This window comes from Serinus canaria, chromosome 13, assembly GCF_022539315.1.
Source record: "Serinus canaria isolate serCan28SL12 chromosome 13, serCan2020, whole genome shotgun sequence".
Taxonomy (NCBI): domain Eukaryota; kingdom Metazoa; phylum Chordata; class Aves; order Passeriformes; family Fringillidae; genus Serinus; species Serinus canaria.
Genome location: NC_066327.1, coordinates 3,521,682 through 3,540,910, shown reverse-complemented (window position 1 = coordinate 3,540,910; position 19,229 = coordinate 3,521,682). Strand labels below are relative to the sequence as shown.

Below are 19,229 nucleotides of genomic sequence, written 5' to 3'. Positions count from 1 at the left end.
ATAAAAATTTTCTCTTTAGTACACAGGATTTATGATGAAATTAATCACACCAATTTAAGGAATAATTCAAGTAAGCATTCTTCAGGAATGGGAAAAAATTTGTTTTGGAAGATTGAATTGGGTAAAGAAATTCTTCTAATACATGATGTGCTATGGGTTATACAGTGATATACCAGTATCAAAGCACTTAAGAAACAGGACTCCTACGCAATTTTTGTTAATCTCTATTATTAGAGATAATAGTATGGGTTATATTATGATATGATATGGGTTATATGATAATATGACAATAACTATGGGTTATATAGTGATATACCAGTATCAAAGCACTTGGCTGACCTTGGACATTACTGAGGGAATTACAGCAGAGGTTGTAATTAGTGAGCTGAAAAGTATCCAGTTAAGATGTATGATGGTATTATGTTTCCATATAGTTTTATAGCTGTGGTACCAGTTAGTAGTAGCATAGTGGATATTATCACCACTCTAAAATAAGGTATGGGAGATACAATCTGGTTTGTCTTGGCCTGCTGCACAGTGATGGCAGAATCTGAGCCTGGACCTGCAGTTCCTTCTCCAAGACTCCCAAATACATGCTACTATTGCCAGTCCTAAATCATCAGTGCTCAAAAAAGCACGTGTGGTGACATGGTGACTTTTCAATAGAAATACTTGAAGAATACTTGAAGAATACTTGAAGAAATATTAAGGCCAGTGATAGGGATTGTTCACCTGGAATGCAGTTGTTATCTTTGTTCAGGCAAGATTTACATGGGAACAGGCAGAGAGAATTTTTACTAAAATGGTCAAGGAACTGGGAGATTTTTTCATAGTATGAAAGACAGAAGCACAATTAAACAAAACAGAAGCAGTGTAAGGGCTAACTGATAATGTAGATAAAAGGATTAGAGGATATAAATTGGTGAAGAATAGATCTGCACTGGAATTTTTATATGAGGAGAGAGGGGGAAAAGTCTTCTATGATGAAACAATACTTTTATAGAAGGACAAAATGATGCAGTGCCATGAAAGTCAACCATACTCAGTTACTCGTGGGATTACCTTGTAGTCAGTGTTCCTTTAATCCTTAATTTCTCTGTACCTTGGAGAGCATCAACAGCGTTATTACCACTTGCAGGCACAAATGTCATTATCACAGAGCTTGGCTGTTCCTTGCCCTACACACAGTTTTGAATAGGCTGCTCACAATTGGGATTGGTTAAGCAAGAACTGGCCTGGAAACTGCAGTGCTGCATCAGCTGCTTCTGTAATCCCTGAGGTGCTACATGAACAGCAGCAATGGACAGGTGAGCAAATGGCCCTGCCATAGACTTACCTTCTTTTTTGCCTAATTTTTCTATAATTAATGTTTATAACAACATTAATTCCATGCTCTCATTAGAGCTGCTCTTCTGCCAAGGCATTATTCCCTTTGTAAGGTGAATTTTCAAATACCATGCTGCCCTCTTGAGGGTACGTAACATGCCTGGGGGGTTTTTATGCAGTTACTGGAAAGAAAATAACTTTTTAATGAAAATTTGTTTCTTATGGAAATAAACAGCAGAGACACAAGCATTTCAAAGCCATTCATGTTTTGGATGTTCCAAAAGGAATTGGCCATGCAAGTCCTTGCAAATGACTTAATTACTTAACCCGAACTCCACAAGAGATTTAGAGGATCATGTGCAGAAGAGCCAGTGGTTGGGAGTAGAAATAGGGTTGCTTTCTTACAAACATTGTTCAGTTTAGATATGAGCAGAGCCTTGATTTGCAGAATGGGAAGAATCCTGTTTCCAGTTTTGCTCTGGTATTGACCAGCTGTCTTGCATGACACAGTCATGGTCCTTCTGCTCTAGAGTGGTGAGTACACAGTGACTGATCCAACCTGTACTGCAGAGCTCTGGCTGCCTCATGATTTCTCCCATCTGCAGTGTCTCATTTGAAATGTTTGCTTTCAGAGAACTAAATGTGTCTGTGTTGGCAAGGTAGGAATGCAGGTGGTTAGAACAAGTGTTGTGAAGGACATGCAAAGTATAAGCACAGAGGAGGGAGACAGTGACAGAAATTGCCTCTGATAGTTGGGAAGGGAGGTAACATCAGAAGGGAAAGTTACTGGAGTGGCTGTGTGCAAGAGTCCCTTCTAAATGGATTGTTTAGCATGAGACCAGATGGACAGTGGTGGGAATACAGCTAGGTGAAGTAGGTTGCCTAATTGCTCATTTTTTATTAATTGCTCTGGGAATCAGTTTAAAGTACAGTGTGTTCATCAGAGACAAACAGACTGGAACAAAAAAGAAGGAGCTGGTTAGGCCTCATGTGGTGTTGTGCCACTGTAAGGCTTGGATTGACAGGATATGAGAAGACATTTTAGCCATCTGTCCTCTCTCCTTCTGCCCCCCATGCCTGTGCTATTCCAAGGGGATCCTAGAGAAGCAGAGGTGTGCTGAGAGTGATTTCTGGTGCTGGAAAGTTTAACAGAGCTTCTACTGCCTGGACCAGATGCAAAGATTTCCATTTTTCCATGTAGTTTTAGAATATTTGCTGCCTATCCTCAAGGGTTGGTTTCAAGCCCCAGCTGTGTTCTTGGGAGTGGCTGTGAAGCAAGAACTTAACTGAGTTCAACCTCTTTCCTTTCCCTAATGCAGAATAGCTTTGCCTTGTTCCTCAAGGCCATGTGGCTCTTCAGCAGCTTTCCTGCCTTTCAACTTTTGCTCACTAGGTTGGAAAGACCTTTTCACTTGTGTTGTTCCAAACTCTTAGAGACCTGCAAATTGAAAATATTAACATTTGTCCTTGTGCCTTAGGGATATTGGTGCATAATTATAGTAAAATACTCAATAGTATTCAGCTGTAGTATTTTGTATAGTATATTGTGTTCAGCTGCTGCCCATCTCTCCTGTGATGTTGCTCTCATTCATTCCCCCTTTAAAGGTCTGTTTCCTAGAGAGAGGAGTAATAGATAAAAAGAATCATAGAATATTTTATGTTGGAAAAGACCTCCAAGATCACTGAGTCCAGCAATTAACCCAGCACTGCCAAGGCCACCACTAAATCATGTTCCTAAATGCCACATCCATGTGTCTGCTACATCCCTCCATTAAAGGGGACTCCAGCACTGCCTGGGGCAGCCTGTGCCATGGCTCAACAGCCCTTTCCATGAAGAAACAAGCAAAATTTCTGTGGGGACTCTCAGAACTAGGGACATGATGACAACTGGTAACAGGCATTTTTAAAACTATCTGCCCTTTATTTTATATCTCAGTGGCAGCTCAGTTCTCCAGAGATTTCTTTGAGGCAATGTATACACAGACATGTTGATGTGTGACTTTGTAAGCTAAGTGTACTCTTGCTGGAATTTTTCTATAATCTGTGGGGCAGTGTAAAGCAGTGCTTTTCAGATTTTCTGTGGACACCAAGGAAAACTTGCTCGGACACCTCATGTACAAAAGCTGTTGGAGAGGTACTGCTGAGATCCAGACACTTTTCATATGAGCTTTTTTGGTTTTCAGAGGTTCATAGAAAGTTCCTGGTTTTCCTTTCTTGACAAATTAACATTAAATGGGAACATTGCTCATGCACACTGAATTTCAACATCTGCTGATATCCTGGTGAAGCATGTCAAGCATGAGCCTAAACACAGATTTAGGAGGAGCTGTAGAGAATCTGTTTGTTTGTGTGCTACATTTCAGATCTTCTATTCTAACCTCCCCTGTGACTTATTTCCTTGAACCAGTGTGTTGCAGTCTTAAGACAAGAAAGCTCAAATTTTTGTGTGCAGTAGGACAATGCATCAGTAAACAAAAGCAGCAGCTGTGAACTCAGCATCTGCAAATGGAGCTGTTTTACTTATTATCATTCTTTTTAAACTGCAATTACACAAAACATTCAGCTTAGTGACTTGGGCCATTTATTTTGCTTGAAGCCATATGACCCTGAACTCCAGCACTGTCTGATTTCAGGCTAAACAAGGTTGGTCTGGGTTGGTACCAAACTGAAGAAGCAGGAAATGGCCTTCAGTAACAGCACTTACTGCTGGTTCAGAGTGGGCACATGGACAGTGTCAGGACACTCCTTTTCCTGAGCTGACTCTGAACAAGATGGGAGGCAAAATGTTATTATTAAAAAAAGTTCCCACTAAAGTACAATTTAATCAAAAACTTGTATATTCACACCTGGATGACAGAGTGAGGATCTAAAACCTCTTTCTATGCTTGCATTTTTATATCTAAACTAGAGAAACCTATCAGAATAGGAATCAAATAATATGCAGAATTAAGGCAGTATTAACTAGTAACCAGTTGTCTCTGTCACAGAATTTGATAAGAGTAAACAAAAAGACATTTGATTTTAACAGAGCCAAATATGTTTTTGCAGAAATGTTATATAGTGATTCTATAAAAGCAAAATTCTAATTTTCAGTGCTAGTTCTGCAAAGATGTAAAATGAGATGTGACTCTAGCAGATTATCTGGGCTTATCTTGTCACATTTGGGTGATCTAATTGGTAGAAATGTCTGTAGACATCATAGGCTTGAAAGCAGCCAGTATTGCATTACTGAAACTTCTCATGCAACTCTTTCTATGGCTTTGTTTCAGATAAGATTTTTTTGCTGGTGCAGTAACACTTAGATAAGCATAATTAGTAATAGTAAGTTACACAACTTGTCATCTCAGTTTCTCTTTCTTGGCAATGGAGCATTTTGTTTACTTGTTCTCATTCTCTTACTGCATATTCAGTGCTTCTGAAGTGGCACAACTCTGACCCTTTCAGATATCAGACACAGAGCTAAGTTCTCTTGGTTTAAACATAGACCTGGAACCCCAACTTTTGAAGTAGCTGAGGCAAAGATGAGAAAAGATGGTGTACATAGCAAATAACAGCTGCTGGATGCTCTCCCTTAAGTTCTCATGGGCACCTTCCTAGTGGAAGTTCCTGAGGAACTTAATCACAGGCAAAAGGTAGGAAAATCTAAAGACATTTGCACAATCCAAGAAAGTCTCTCTTGGAAAGAAGTTTCTATCTATGGGTGATTAAAGTAGTTACTGAGCTCTTGAAGACAGAACTTGCCCTATGACTTCCTACTCATTCCTGCTGCACTGAGGCATGAGAGCAGTAGTGTACTTCTCTACAATAAATATCCTATACATGTGTAATGCTGAGAAATTTGAAAGTGTTGGTTTATTCTGAAAATTATTAAAAATTGTACTTCCCTATCCATCAGATCCTCCTGATGTGCACATCCAGTTATAACTTCTTACTTGAGGTGAAGAAGGATTAAAGGAACATTGCTACAAACAATACCCCCTGACATGGCTCAGCTAAGGACTGAGGTGCTGGGTTGATTTTCCATTGCAGCATTTCTAGTCAGGCCCCAGATGGTGACACATGAGCAGAGACCCCCTTGTCAGTACAGAGGGGATGGAATCACTGCAGCCTGGAGTGTCAGGATTACACTGAGTTCAGTTAAACTGATAGGCTGCAAGCCTAGAAATTAAAGTGTGTGTGACAGGATCAGAGTCACAATTTAAGCACCCTAAAGATAGTTTGAAATGATGTGTTGAGCATAAAAAGAGTATTAGCAAGCCTTGACAAAACAGGTTATTCAGGCTGCAGAGTTTTTTCTCTTTCCTTCTAAGTTATACACAAAGTTTTTCCTCTGTGATTATGTCAGCCTTAGCTCAAGTGTCCTGAAGGACATGTATTGATCCTTGTGTTAACAAATATGGATGCTCATCATCATATAACCATAATGTTAAGGAGATATTTGCAGTCATATAGATAACCCACCATATGACCTGACATATTCATCATTTAGACAAAATGGATTTTACTTACAGAGCAGATGATGAGTTAAAAGCTTTCTGTAGTATCAAGTTGTTCAAGCTTTATTATAGGAAGAACTAAAATTTTAAATTCAGGGAGGTGTTTTAACAGCATGGGGGATTGCTCTTTAAAAATATGTTTCAAATATTAATCATGATGAAACATCATCTATATGTGACCTTCAGAAGGTTATGATGAAGAAAAGACTTTTAGGCTGTTTTGGTAACAAGAGTATCACCAGCAATGGCAAAACAGGACAGACTGAACTTATAAACATTACATCAGCCCTGTGCTAGAGATAACATGTTTAGTAAACTTCTCAAAATGAGCTGAGACCACGAGTCATCTCATTGTGATCAGCACTAGGACTGTTTCCTGCTAAGACTGGCTAACACACTGGTATATTACTGCTTGCCCAAAATATTAAATTTACAAAGTGAAGCCGTCTTTATTTTGTGTAAATAAGTACAAGTGTTCTCTCCTGGAAGGACAAAAAGGGTTGCCAGCAAATACAAATACTGGAAAATACCAGCATGCTAATGATAAGGACACTTGAAGTTCATCTGTTTTTAAGGAAATCTTACTATCACATTGATATATGAAAAAAATTATACCTCTTAGTCTTTCCAAACAGCCATGTTTATGTTTTTAATTCAGCAAAACTGGTCTTTGATATTTAAATAGATTCTCCTATGCCACAGGATGTTTAATTTTCAGAAGTTGAAAATGCACCTGACTTAATACTCTATGAATGGGATAGAAATATGCTCAGGTTTTGCTGTGCTCTTCATTGTCCTCTCAGAGATCAGTTCATGTTTTAGCATTTTCCAAGTCCCATGAATTGGGAGGGCTGGAATAAAAAAAATAGTGGAGAAATAAATGTGTAAAATTAGGTCAGAGCACTTGCCTGCATTCCCAGAAGGGAAAAATTTGAATTGTTTAATGGTATTTTTGGAAAAAAATTCTAAGTATTGAAATATTCCACAGATATTTAGGCTCATTTTCAGAGGACACCTCTGTGGTAACACAAGTGACATTTTGAATGTGCCTTTCCTTTGCTAAGCCTTCTTAGCAAAACCAAATGTCATTTGTTGTCTCAAAAGCTAAAGACATATTTCACATGTCAGATGTACAGAGATGCTACTGAACAAAATTACAGGCAAGACATTTAAATTCTGCTGCTGCTGGAATTTCTGTCATCTCTCTTTCTGATGCTGTGCACAGCAGCTCTCTGTGGTGACAGCAGAACTGGTTTCATTATGCTGCAAAGTAAATTAATGCTTTGTGTGAAGGCTCAGGTCAAAATAAAAATAGTTGATGGCTTGTTGTGTGCAGAAGTGACACTGCTGCATGATTAGGAAGTACTGCAGCATATAAGTGGAAACCTGAACACATTTATTTTCAAATTTCAATTGTGTCATTTCTGAAAGTATTTCTTTTTAGGATCGGCATTATTTACATTTCTTGGGTTACAAAAGAGCCTCATTTACCCAAAGAGCAGATGACCTCTTCTAGTGGTGTATGTTAAATATTATAATTCATTTCAAATAAAGAAATGGGTCATATTATTTATCTGCAACATTAAATTTTAATGACCTTCAAAGAAAATCATGTCTAGTTTTGAAGGACTTAATCCTCGGCAGTTGTTTGTGGGTTTTTTGTTTGTTTTGTTTGCTTTTTGTGAGAACTACTACTTTGTACATACACAAGGGAATTCAAATAATTAATTGATGTTTAGAAACACAGAAGACCATTGTGATTTCTTTTCATTGCAAGTAAATAAACCCCATAGATACAGAAAATGTATTTTGTCTACCTTAGGGGCTGCAAATTTATCCAAAGTATCAGATAAATATCTTTGAAAGACAGATGAGCTAAAAGCAAGATAGTTACCTTTATATCCCACAGCAGAACTCTTCAGCACTTTTGGAAATGTCACTCATATCAGGAAGTTTTCAAATTATTTTTAAAGTTTTGTAAGCAGAATCTTGCCTTCCCCAGGACTCCATGAGTCAGTTTTGATTTCAGTATCTATTTCTACTTGAGAGGAAGCATTAAAGAAAATACATTTGCCAGAATTACTTAGAAGAAACACAAGCTAAATTTCAAAGGTTTGAATTTGCACTTAAATCCAAGTATGTGGATGGCTCTCCTTGAGTTTAAATTAGAGGAGAGCAGTATTTAGTCAGGACCTGTTGTTATGGATTCTGGAAATGTTGAGCAATTATATTTTTGTCTCCAATTCTTGTATGGCTGTGGCAAATGGAGGCAGGTGCTGTTTGTGTGCAATCCCAGCAATTCACATCTGCCTGCACTCACTTCCCTTGGCCAGCAGTGAAACAAAGGGATTCATACAGAAGAAACATTTCCCTTCTGTTCCCTTACTTCCTAGTTGCTACAAATACTTCACTTAAGAAAAGTAAATAGTTTGAATTGCATAGCCTTATAAAATGCCTTTTAAAGAATTCTCTTGCCAAAATCTTGTTCAGCAAATGTTGTCAAGTTGTCAAGAAAGTTGTTTGGCATAATGAAAATGAGACACTTGTTTCCCCAAGGGTACATTTTTTTGTATCTATGGGATTTATTTACTTGCAATGAAAAGAAATCACAATGGTCCTCCATGTTTCTAAACATCAATTAAATATTTGAATTCCCTTGTGTATGTACAAAGTTTTTTTTCTTATAAAAAGCAAACAAAACAAACAAAAAATCCACAAACAACTAAACAAAACAAAAAAAGCCCTTTCCCCATTAAAAGAATAGGAAAATAACAACATCATCTTTTCCCCCTGCAACTAAAAATTATTAGCAAGCAGAAATGTAGGAATATTGCCCTGGGTTTGTAGCCCAACTCCTTTGTGTGTTACTCTGATCCACATTAGCACAAAGGACTGTACAGCCATAAAGCTTTAAAATTGTTCCACATCAATATTGCAATTAAGATTGTACTTATCTGGCTGCTGATATGATTTGAAATCTGTTCTTCTTCTGTTTTGAAGTTCAAAGAAATGCAATAGTCCTGTGGTAAATCTGTTCTGGAGAAAGACTTCACAATTTCAGTCACAAAGTTAAATATTTGTGGCATCAGAAGCAGCATTGCTGACTCTGAAAAAAGGACATCTCTCTTCTACAGAGGATGACCATTTGTCCAAAATAGAGGAAAATTTTTTTGTGTGTTGCTTCCAAAGGCACCAGCGTGTGATCTCCACGCTGTTCTCGCAGTGCACACTTTTAATTAGTCACAGATAGAATGCTAGCTTGAATGGCAGTCCTTACAATAGTCATTTATTTAATAAAATTTTATATTTAATGCAATATATTTACATTGCAAATCCTATCATACCACTAAATCCATTTTTCTGCTGCTAGACTTACATTTAATTCAGGATTTGAATCATGCTCAACCTCATTGTTCCAAGTAATGGAATTTATTAGAATGGATCCACACAATGCTGCACATAATGAAAGCAGGAGAATCAGAAAGCTGAAGTGCAAAGCCAAAAATGGAGGAAAATAAGACTGCCAGTTTTGCATGACTCTGTTTTGGAAGGCCAATGTTTTTCCAAGGGCTTCTTTTCAAAAATTGCCACTGACCTTTCCCACAGTCCTGAGCAGGTCTGTTGCAATTTCTTATCAATCAGAAAAAGTAAAAAAAGCATGCTCTTTACATTACAGAACTGGTATCAAACTCCTTCAGTAATTGAAAAATAAATTAAAATCTTCTCTTCTCAGAACTGTTGTGGGTTCCTTTTCATATTTCCTTCACTAAGGTGAGGCAAACTGTCCCAGAATTTACATTCAGTTAAACTCAGTGCTTTCAAAAACCCCCTCTCACATTATTACAACTCTAATAATCCTTCACCTGCCACCTCAGTTTCTTCATGTGAGAGATTTTTGCCATTTGATGTTACAAAAAGCTGCATAAAGTAGGAAGAGGAAGGAAAAAATCTTTAAAAATCATCTAGAAATCGATTCTTTCATTTAGAGAAAAAGAGACTGAAAAATGAATTGAATGATCTCTTAAAGTGTTCTTAAACCAAGAGGATGTAATTTAAGAACAAATTAAATATCAAGCAGATATTTTCCTGAAACTAAAAATTACCTTCTTATTTCCAGGTACGTGATTTAAGGTTGAAGAGCATTTTCCAACTATTTGTCTTGTGCATTACTGAAACATAAATGTAAGTAAAAACAACTTAATTATATGTATTTTTTCATACATTAGAAAATATTTACTTGCTAGAACACAATATGTGCATAACTTAATGTTTATTAGTAATTCCTTCTTCTACCCCCAAATGCCATAGTGGTCAGAATTACAAGTACTGATAAAATTATTTTCTTGCTCCGCCTTCCCAACTTTCCCACAATTATCTAATAGTTTAATGCACTAATTGGACTAAAATATATTAAGATTACTTTGCACTATGAATATTTACCCTTGAAAATCATTCACATGAAATAATTCAATTTTAAAAGCCACTTAAAATTAACCTTCCTGATTCGTACTCCAAACTCCTACCTATGATTTGGGTTGAAATAAGATCCCCACAGAGCCAGCCAGGAACCCCCACTGAAATCCCACCTGATCACCTGGGTCACTGCATGATGCTCTCCCAAGAAACGAGGCTTTCTCAGTGAGCTTAGTGGGTCTTTGCCCTGGGATTTATAAAATGCAATAAAAAATGACAAAAAACACAAATGCAAATATATTTTAAAATATAATATTAGCATTGTCAACACGAAAGACTTTATTTACTGCACAGAGGAGAAAATATTCAGAATAGTGTAGTTTGTTTCGGGGAATGCATGAAAAAGTTTCAACAACTAACACACAGTGTTTCTTTGCAAAATAGCCCCGTGTATGATGCTGAAGTGAAATGGGTTTTGCTCATTCTTGTAAAAGAAGGTCATTACCTGCTATTGTGACTGCTCCTTTTGGATTACCTGTCTCTGTCTCTGCACAAGTCAAACAATAAATAAAGGTAGTCTGTTAATATAGATTAGAGGTTAAACTGTTATTTATTGTCACCTTTTATGGAGAGATTCTATAATGGTTGTTATTGACCTTCCCTGCCTGCAGACTAAGAGTCAGGTATTTATTCCAGGCAATCCATTTGCAATGAAAAAAAATTACAGTCTTCCTGAGGAGCACAGGTAGCAACTGAGCTGCAACGATAAATCCCAATGAGTGAGAGTTCCCCAATTGAAATACATCACAAATTCACATCAGGTTATGTCTCTGAGCATATGAGATGAAGAAATAGTTGAGAAACAACAGATACTCCCCTGCAATTTTTGAAGTCTTCTTTTAAACATCCTCTGAGATTTTATAGAGTTGAGCATGAGAGAAGTGTACAGCACATTTTCATTCCTTTGAGTTTATGTAGTACAGAGAGTTATAAAGTAAACCACAGCAACAACAAAATTAGCATTCTCTTTCATGTGTTCCTTGAAATTGAAATGGTTGAAGAAAAATCAATGTAACAGCCACCCACTTACTGTGCCCTAATCACAATTACCAGCATCCCCTTAAACTGGTTTGTGATGGTACTTCTGCAGTGCACCCTGATCAGAAGACACCTCAGAAATCAGCCTGCAAAGGTTGCGGTAACCTTGGAGCCATGGAAAACTTCCTGAGTGCAGAGGATGGAAGGTTCCTGCTACAGTGAATAGAAATTCCTTATGTGAACATCCCAAATTGTGAGGGTGTCAGAAATCCAGAATAAGGCTCCCATTATGTTAAGAATGGAGAGAAAGAAAAAGAAGATCTCATAAATATTTTCTTTTCTCTTTTATAAAGCAGCCACAGTCTTCTGCTTTCTCACCCAGTCTGTCTTATAGGCGGAGCCAAATGAAATTGTGACTATTTGAAAAGATTTAAAAGCCACCTCCTCTTGCAGTCCAATTTTGCCCTGTTGTCACTTCACCTGTGATCACACCACAAGGTTACAGCAGAAGGAAATGAACCATATTGACATTTGAAGAAGAAATTATATCCATCCAAGACAGGGCCATTTTTTTCTATCCCAGCTTGTCAAAGTGTTGGCAGAGTAGGCAGCAAAGGAATCTTATGGGATCCAGCTGGCTAAGTCCTGGTGGTATTTCATCACCACAGCAAAGTCAGAGTTGGGGAAGGGAGAGCTCTGCAGCCAGGTGTGCTAGAGGCTGTGACAAAGAAACTGATGCTGCTTCTGCATTGTCATTGCAAAGGGTCACCCCACTGCCTGGTCCTAAACAATCTGCTCAGACTGACAGAGACAAGAGCACAGTTGTTGAATTATTGCATCTTCCTCATTTCAAAAGCAAAATGGTTAGAAAAAAAATCCAGTATTTTAAATGCTTGAAGAAGTCAGGTCATGATTCATCTTCCAGCTGATTTCTGGGCAAGTATCTCTGAATTCTGCTGTGTGTAACTACTGAAGTTCCACTCTGCTTAGTTTAAAATATTCATTTATTCTTCAGAGCAAACCCCAAATTCTCAAATTTATTAAATAAGACAGAAAAGTAAGTCTTCATCAAATGCTTCCTTACAGAAACCATAGGAAAGTTAGCCAGGAAGCATCATAAGAAATGGAAGAAATTGTAGCAGAAAAATAAAATAACGACATTTTCCAGAAACTTCTGAAGTTTGAGGAATAAATTTTTTTCTCTGTGAGGGTGGTGAGGACCTGGCACAGGTTGCCCAGAGAAGCTGTGGCTGCCCCTGGATCCCTGGAACTGCCCCAGGCCAGGTTGGACAGGACTCTGAGCAGCCTGGGACAGTGGAAGGTGTCCCTGCCTACGGCAGGGGTGTGGAACAAGATGAACTTTAAGGTCCCTTCCAACCGAAACCATTCTGTGATTCACTCTAAGTTCTCAGGAGAGTGTTAATCTGGAAAAAAATACAGCCAGTAGCCTAGGTCTGATTGTACTAGCCACAGTCCTGGAGATAATATAAGGTGGGGGAAATGTGAGATAAGACTTCAACTCCTCAGCAGCATTTTACTGGTATGTTCCTGCTAACAACCCTGCTCCACCTCAAAGTTTCTTAAGGTCAATGGTGTTGCTCTCCTTACAGCACACATTCCAGTTTGGAAAAAATGTCCACACATTGGTTTCAGTAGTCACCAATTTTGAGACAAAGTGGTTTGTTTGCATATGGGTTGTTATGAAATGTGCCTTGCTTTTCATTGTTCTAACTGCCTTCTTGGGAAATCTCTCATTTTAATGACCAAAGATTTTCTTTTTCTCTTCCTAGTCTTGGAAAAGACCAAAATCTCACTGCTTTCACTCATGGAAGTGTTGGAGTGAATGCAGTCCAGGGAACACTTTACACAATCTGGTCCAAAGTGCTTCCATTTACTGGTGACACCATCAAGGCTCAGACAAACCAGTAGAAGCACTGGAACTGCTAATTGTTAATAATCAGGTGTTACTCAGATTTGATTCCTTCTGAAAGCTATTGAATGGCTTGTTCCTAGGTCTATTAACCAGGTTGTCCTTCACATCATGAACTGTTTGCACTGTCCAAAAATTTTAACTATGACAGATGTACAGGGCTCTATTTAAAGTGACTTTATGTCACTTCCCAGCTGCTGTATCCCATAGCCCCAGGGTTACCTGTGACAGACTCATTAATCGGGCAGCTCTACAGAAACAAGGTGGGAATGCTCCAGTGACTCACAATTGAGCTTCACCTTAGACTGAAGTGCTTTAGTAGGTGGAAATTTAAATTTTTTTCTGCATCAGCTGTAATATTTTACTTGCTCATTTTCATGTTGCCTATTTGCAGCCAAGTAAAATCAAATTTAGGGAGCTTTTAAACCAAAATTTGAACTTATGTATTCAAAGACCTCTAGAGGTGTGCTACACAGAATATTAAAGGTGTTTTGTTGCTGCCAATTCTGCTTCCCAGCAGCAAGGAAAGGGATTTAATCAAACAAGAGTGCCTGGGCTAAGTGGTAAATCATGCAACACTTTTCAAAAGTGAGCAATGCCAGCATGGTTAGGCACAGCAGACTCTACACCCAAAGCATTCAAAATGTATTTTATTACACCAGCAGTTGCCAATAAATCCTTGCTAATGTGATCAGTGTTAATGAACAATGACATGAAAGTTGCTTCTGGCAGTTTTTTCAAAAAGTGACCGAGGCCAGGCTGCCCAGTAATGTTCAACAGCCTTTGTGTCAGAGAAACTGGTAAGAAAAAGGTAATAAAACAACTTTACACAAATCATTTGGGTCAAGTATTTTGACCTTCTTATTTTGGAATGACTGCATACATATATTTTTCAGTGGTACAGTAATCAAAACCAAACCTGTAACAGTAAAAGATGGCCTTCCTGAGAGTAGACCAAACAAGTGGCTTATAAAACACTAACTACTAGAGAACTTAGGAATTTTTGCTTCACCAAATGTTGGTTTGCAAGAGAAGCTAGGATTTGTTACATGTACACAATGCACATTCCCTTGATGAGATATGATGATTAAAGTAAGTCAGAATCAGGATTTTACACTTCCAGATTCCTCTCTTTGTGATTCTTTAGCAACATTTCTTACACATTTCCACTGCAAGTTCTTGCTAGAGGAGAAAGCTATAAAAAGAAGGCACAGAAGCAATATAACCTAGGTGTCATAAAAATCTTGGGCAGTAAAATGTCATAATTTCTCCAGAAAATAAATTCTATCATGACTTTCAGTGGAGCCCCATTGCTTCCTTTAACTGCTAAGGTGGGGTCAGGATGAGAGCAGAGCAGCAACACCAAAATGATGCTAAAGTTCAGTGATCAGTTGTTGGTATCAACCAAGATACCAAAGACCCCAAGTTATGATCAGATGATAAGGTGTAAAAGTCACTTATGTAAATTACTGAGGGATATGTACCAGACCAGAGTCATTATTAGAGCAGAGCCCTTTCATTCTGTGATCTTTTTCTCTCTACTTTCTTTCTTCCTTGATTTTAGAGCCACACACAGATTTCTACTGTTCAGTTGATGAAATATCACTGTGCTTTAACCCTTCAAGGTCAAACTTTTGGCTGCATTCAAATCTTAACTAAGAAAAATTTTGTACTTCTGACTGAATAACATTTTTGTGCTCTCATGGATTTAGTCCAGAGACAGCTCCTCAGGATCCCTTTAGGTCTCTTTCTGAGGCACAGTAACCTCTGCAGTTTTGTTCAAAAACCTGCAGTTTCATTACAACCCTGAACAAGGCACCTGACCAGCAGTGAACAGTTTCTTTAGTAGCTGCTCATTCTTCTTATCATCTCCATAGCAAGAGTACAAATTCAAAGTAAATATCTTAGATGAATATTAATTCAAAAGAAAATTACAGGAGGGGTTTTGTGAATAAGATATTGAGACAAGTGCACTCAGAAAAGGTGAATATTTACACAGGTAAAGAAGTTTTCAATTTCATAGATTTAGACTTCAATTTCCTTATTTAGAGCTATCTCTTACAATTGTCAGCAACAAAAAACCTGCGCTATTATGTATAAATTGGCAATTGATGTCAGAACATTTCCACTTTATTTCAGTATATCTCATTTAACTTTGGAAGGAAATTTATGGTGATTTACATGTCCCAGATATATTAAGCATGTCAAAAGATATATTAAGCAGTATTAAGCCTTAAGAAATAATCCTGCTTTATTTCGTTCCTTCTGAGGGCTGTGCAGAGGAATAGTGGGAATGGATTAGGAAATTGGTGTAATACCTGTCAAGTAATGTTATCTGTGAATGTGCATGAATTCTCCAAAGTTAAACCAAATGTTCTATATCAAATCCTCAGGTTCCTGAGGAAGGTAGGAACAAAAATAACCTATTAAATTAGATTGCAAAGCTCCACTTTCAATGGGCCATTTTTATTTTCTTGCTGTGCACAGAGCCTAATCTGGTGCTTTGTAAATGTGTTGTCTCTGGCTGAACCCACAGCTCTGTGCTGCAGGGATATTTTTGCACCTTCAGTGGGAGCCAAGCAGAAAAGGGGGTGACTTTGGCCAGGTAATTTCAGTCCTTGCAGCCACATCAGAATGCCTGCAGCTACAAATGTTTGGGGTGCACAGCTCCACATCCACTGCTTTGGGATGTGCTCTCAGCAAAGCTGACTGAGCCTGTCAGGAAGTTCATGCCTGCTGCTGCTCTGGGTTGGAACTTAGTAAACTAATTTTGGGAAGCAAGTCTTGCTGCAAAATACAGCCAACAGAGCACCCTTTTATTTGAATATTTTGCCACATTTCCAGAAAGTACACCGGAGATGTCAGGGGAGAAAGCCTCACAGTGTAAGTTTATAAAAGTCCAGGAAATTATCTTGTTTGCTGCTGAGGGGCAAATAAAGCATCTGCTGGGCTGGACTAGGATATTTTGATTGCAAGAACTTATATAATTTGCAATTCTGCACAGAGTCCAGACAGTCTGGATTTTAGGCTGTGATGAGGGTAGAAGGTACAGTGTGTAAATATCAATTAGCTAGATTAGCTCTAGATTTGGAACTGAAGAAAAAGTTTTTATTTAATCTCATATTGATGTCAGCTGTGTAGTGCCTCCAGGAGAAAATACCTTTTGTGAGTTTACTGGTGTCAGCTGTGATAGGCACAGAAAGCAGAGGGGCAGCTGGCATGGCAAACATGCCTTACCTTGTGCCTGGTGATGTCTGGAATCTGTTTCTCACCCTGCTGGAGGGATCACAGGTCCATCATGTGCAGGGAAATAGGGAGGTGAGGACACTGAAAAGATGCCTGGATTGGTACGGCAAATACACTGTCAGCTGTTATTAACTCTTGACAGCCACCTTGCACTTTAGGAAATTCCCACATGGAGCTGTTTCTTGTCCAGGCAGTTTGAAAATGTTAGGACTGACTCCCTTCATTTACTAATAATCCAGCTCCTGTGTTATTTGTGGGAAGGGGAAGCACCTCCCATTTCTTTGTGCTGTGGTGCTGTGCCAGTGTGTCTGCAGCATCAGTCTGATAACCAAATCCTTCCCATGATTTATCTGGCTCCCAAACTTGGTGAAAAATGAACACAGTAAAAAAGGGTTCTGAAATATTTCTCTGGTAAATGTCACTGTTAATATATCAGAATGCACAGAAATGGGGATTATGTAAAACTATAGACATTTTGCTGCATTTAAATGTGCCTAATTTGTCATAAAATTATTCCTCTGTGGTTCCAAAGAGATCTAGTAATGTCATAAGAGGTTTCAGCCATTTAGAGTTTACAATAGAAATTGTCAACTGCCAGACCTGTTCTTGGCACTTTCTTCTAAATTCTCATTTTTCTCTTTTTGAGGAGTTTTGGGTTACTTTTTCTCATACAGTTTCATTGTACATTTAAAATTATCTTTATTAGATTAAAAATGAAAGCAATGGTATATATGTAGAATTTATCTGAACAGACCCTGAAAAGAAGCATAATTTTGGCATTAATTTCTATTGAGTTCCTTAGCTATTAACCAAGTTTGGTGAAGCAACAGGGAGAAGGGCCTGATTCCCAATTTTGAAAAGAGAGAACCATAGAATCATTAAAGAGGAAAAAATTTCTAAGGCCATCAAGTCAAACAATTCCCCCAGCACTGCCAAGGCAACCACTTATCCATGTCCCCATGTGCCACATCTCTATGCCTGTTAAATCCCTCCAGGGACAGGTCTTAGTCTTTGAGGCTAAGTAGCTGCCACAAAATGATCACAGCTAGTAACTATTAACTTCTGTCATAGCTATTTCAGAGCAGCCTTGCTCCTAGATGGAAAACTGTTAAATTCCCACTGAAATAACTGATTTCACACATTCTCCCTTCTGCTAAAAGCATACTCCAGTATTTCAGTTTGCTTATTTGATTTAGAGCATAAAGCAACTTTTCCATGTCTGCAGGTGCAACATGGCAGCTTATCCAGATGCACACCTGGTGGGTTTTGTGCAGACACAGCCAGGACATGCAGACATGAGGTTTTCCACAAGATAAATGCACAGGCAGGAGTGGAAGACTAGTGAACTTCAGTAAGAGGAGGCCCAGCCCTCTCAGCTGTCACTGTCATCAGCAGAAGGGAAAAGGATTCCTTTGGAGGTGTTTGGACATGCCTGAATCCCCTGCTGGGGGTGGCACTGGGAGGGACAATCGCTGCCAGTACAGAATGGGAGCAGGCTCTGGGAGTACTTGGATTGCCTCCCCGTGCCACAGCTTCCCCCTGGATCACAGCACCACTGGCTGGCAGCTGACACAGTGTGCTTCCGAGGCAGTGGCATCAATTATCTGCCATTCCTTAGACACTCTTCATTCTCTCATTTGGCCTGAATCACAGTCTTTGAGGGCAAGCATGTTCTGCTTTCTGCTGCCTTTGCCGAACACGCTTTGATTGTGGGAACGAGGGCATCTAGTGGCTTCTCTCTTGCTGCTTTCCAGTTCCATCCTGCAGAGACTGCAATACTGAGAGTGTGTTAGGTGGAATTTGGGACACAGTTGTATTTATGGAGTATGAACAGTGTTGCAAGAGTGAAGTCTTTATTTATGAAATAAAGAATTTGCAAAAAATCCTCAGTTACAGGGAGATACCCATTCAAGCAGCCGAGACAGGAATTGCTTCAGGATGTTTTGTTGTGCCTCCTCCTGGTCATGTCACAAGTTAATCACAAAGAAATCTTCTGATAAAGCAACAAAAGTAATCAAACCTGTGATTTCAAAATGATAATACCATTTCCCTGAGCAAAATTAAATTCTTTTGTTCAGTTATCATTTCTGTACCTTTAAGGTTTACAGGGCATTTCATGTAGTAATGTATGCAAGCTAGCAAATGAAAAATAGTGTGGATAATTACAATAGAAGCAGCTAATAGAAGCTTTAATATCTACATTGTGCCTCTGACCATTACATTGGATGGTATTAAATTCATTTAAATGAAGAGAACTTGACTTACTGCCATTAGCACACTCCCTTATTTCTCTCTGCAGTATTTCAGGCACTGTGTTACTGCTATAAAAATCTATGAAGATAAAAGAGCAGTGGTGAAATATCTGTAAAAACAGAGCTGTTAAGCAATGACATCTCAGTCAAAAGGGCTCAGCACTTTCCAAAGGACAAACTGGATTCACTGCTTTTAAGGATCTGGAGAAAATTTCACAACTCCTTGCTTTATAAACTTACTTTCCCTGGGTGGATGAACAAAATCTTTTCAAATGGCATCTGGTGAGAAAGGCTGTAGAGAAGCAGATGTGAGTGAGAACTAGAAGCACATACAGCTCTTTGGCTCTAGACAGCTGCTTGTGAACAAGTAAAGGTTCACAATTGCTGTCAAGTCTGTGTCATTTCAAAGGTTTTATGAGGAGCTGGAAAAATATTTGATAGCATCAAAAATCACTTCTCTTGTGAAATCCAGAAAGCATGAGGAATTTCTAGATGCTTCTTGAAATTCTTCCAGTCAACTCATGAATA

General features: G+C 38.5%; 1 long non-coding RNA gene across 1 annotated transcript in view; it reads left to right on the top strand.

The window, feature by feature from the left end:
* Window positions 1–19,229, top strand: part of LOC127060124 (uncharacterized) — a 37,443-nt gene that overhangs the window by 13,721 nt on the left and 4,493 nt on the right. Inside the window, exon 2 of the long non-coding RNA XR_007778778.1 lies at window positions 9,940–10,004. This is a non-coding gene — a long non-coding RNA (uncharacterized LOC127060124). The remainder of the gene's footprint in view (window positions 1–9,939; window positions 10,005–19,229) is intronic.